Below are 3085 nucleotides of genomic sequence, written 5' to 3' on the forward strand. Positions count from 1 at the left end.
CTACATTAACAGACTAGAAAGTTAAGCATGATGTAAAATGTTCTACATAATGGGTCTGTGTTATTATGGTATCAAAAGAAAAAGCAGAGAATTTCAAACCATTTTCGGAGAACGTTTTCAACAGAGACGGACTGAAAAAAAGTTTGACTCAATTGTGTCAATAAAGGTGTAAAAACCGTATTTATTTCAAGTAATTTGTGAAATAAAACCCAACATTTTAGGGATTGGATGGTTAAGAAACGTGATAATGTTACAAATATCTTTAAAATTTCCTCTTCGGTCATATTTCAGTCCGGTTTCTGGTCAAGATGCGAGACTTTAGACTGGCGGTTCTCAACGTGGGCAGTACCGCCCCCCAGGGGGCGTTCAGAGGACAGCAGGGGGCGCTGGCGGACATTTTTACAGCAGGGGGCGCTGGGATGCCTTTGGGGGGCGTTTGGTCGAAGGTAAACTTTACACCTTAAATGCACAACAGGTGTGGAGATGGTAGGCTTCATTTAACTAAATCAAACTTAATGTGATGTTTAATTTTTGTAATAAAAAAGGAACTGTTAACAATATTTCCTTGTGTGTTTTTATGCATGATGCCTTTTACCTTAAATTGACTGTATATTTCCAAATCTGTGTTTTTATACTTGCATGCTAACCGATATAGTCCTTCCTCTTTTTCAGTAAAATAGAGGACTGAACATTTACTGCTGCTATTGTTGTAATTCTCCCCAAAACAGTAAATCGCTTTAAGCAGGGACCTATGTGTAAAATCTTAAAGGTAACTTTAACATTGATTTGCAGTTTAAATAATTGTCCTTTCTCATCTGTTTGCGTGCAGATTGACTGTGATGTTGCAGCAAAGCTGGAAAATTATGTAGACGGAATTGCTGTTTTCAACTTTTGCTAAAGCAAAAAAACTGTCCAAAAAAGGAAAAAAGGCCTTCTGCTAAAGACTGTGCCCTTCTTAAAGTGAAAGAAGCTAGAAAATGTCAGATTTGGATGACATCATTAAGCTTTACTTCAGACTGTCTTTAAGTAACAAAGAAATCCTTCATATTTTAGCGCACAGTCATCATACTATATTAAGTAATCGAACTCTAAAAAGAATTTGCAGAAGACTTGGGCTGTTTAGAAGAAAGAATCAGTCCAACCTCAAAGAAATGCTGGCCTTTGTCCAACAACAAATAATGACTAATGGACAAATGCAAGGTTATCGGTGGCTACATCTTCGTGCGGTTTATGTCACTTTATACTATAGTTTCTGTCCTCCACTGAACTAAAAGTTACACAGTTTAACACAGCAGACATCTTATTTAGAAGGTGGCTGACATACAGCTAACCTTAGTTTCATTGTAAAACATTCAAACAGAAGAACAATAAAATAAACGCATCAAATACTTACTGGACAATTCCAGCAATCAACAGCTGTTACATCCTTTATTCAGCTGTGTGATTTAACATTGTAAATCACGCTTATTCCTATAACCGCGTAAGCTAACAAACATGCTAGTTAACTATGGCTAGTTAGCCATAACCGTTCGGCTTTAGAGACCAAACTATCTCATTTGATTTACTCACCTTTTGCTCTTCCATTAGTGCAATGGAAGCTTCGGGAACTCCTCTGGCACGTAAAAAGTCACTTAAATCAGACATCTTTCTCCAAAACATTAACTCGGATCTGTGGATCTGAAGCTGGTTGCTTGTCTGGGTCACAATTTTTTTTTTCTCCACTGAATTCTGAAAAAAAAAAAAAAAAAAAAAATTGGGCAACTGATTTTTTTTTTCCCCTCTGAATTTGGAGATTTTTTTTTTCTGAGCTACTGAAAAAAAAAAATTCTGACATTTTTTTTCAGTGGCCCTAATCCTCTTCCGTATCTTCAGCATGTTTTCCAAAAGGTAAAAAGGTTTTCTTTTACATTTTTTGTGCAAAATTTGCAAGCTTGTATAGCATTTTATATTTACAGTTAATTGGAGTAATCTATTTCCTGGCCTTTTTCTGTGAGCTACAGTTACATAATGACGGAGTAGAGCCAGACTAAGTCTTTGCTTGTTTGTTTTAAATACTAGAGTAAAGTTGTAATAGTGTTACATTAAAGTCATAATTTTTTGAGAACACTACATCACACTGAGCTAAAATGTGGAACACTGAGCATCTTGTAAAGTTACAAATAAGAAAATACTTTATCTTTTAACACATCAGAATCAAATGATCTGCTGCAAGACTTTGAAACAATGTTTAAGGAGCTATTTTTGCAAAGAAAGAACCAGACTTGCTGAGCTGGTCACATCATGATACCCTTTTTCTTATTAAAAATGATTTTTTTTTATAAGTATTGATTAATTTGAACACTGCTGCCACCTAAGGTGGACCAGGACCGCCTCTAACCGGTTCGGTCCTGGTCCGACTCGGCCAGATTCATTTCCTTTGAACTGATTACCAAATGACTATGAAAACAATGAACATTTAGGCTAGCGGTTCTCAACGTGGGCGGTATCGCCCCCCGGGGGGCGTTAAGAGGGCGGCAGGGGGCGCTGGGATTCCTTTGGGGGGCGTTTGGTCGAAGGTAAACTTTACACCTTAAATGCACAACAATACCAGTTTAGACTTTGAGCAACTTGTTAAAATTGTATTGTGTAACATTAAAACATGCTTGGCTGCAACGGTATCGATGGCAGCTCTCCTTCTATTCAGTGTTTGTAGCTTCTTGGCGCAGCTCCGTTCTGCTGCTACGGCATCAATTCAGCGTTACACCGACTGATGACAGTGCTGTGATTCACTTAGTCTGGTATTTTGTTTTGGCAGTTCTGTGATCACGTCAAAGCAGCAACTTATATTAAAAAGTGTTTTATTTCCGTTTGAAAGCTGCCCGCTACCATGTTAGAACAACAGAAAATTGCTCTTATAAACATGTAATTACTAAAATCACGATACCCTCACTTTGCATCCCTCTGAAAAATGAACCATTTAAATAAAGAAATCCCTCCATGGGTGATACCACGATAGAGAGAGCGTTCATTTTATAGCGTTAACACCGGAGCTGTAAGTGGTCCGGTGTGAAATGGGTGTGATGGAACAACGGTACCACAGCACTTT

Source organism: Poecilia formosa, unplaced genomic scaffold (genome assembly GCF_000485575.1).
Source record: "Poecilia formosa unplaced genomic scaffold, Poecilia_formosa-5.1.2 Scaffold702, whole genome shotgun sequence".
NCBI classification, from domain to species: domain Eukaryota; kingdom Metazoa; phylum Chordata; class Actinopteri; order Cyprinodontiformes; family Poeciliidae; genus Poecilia; species Poecilia formosa.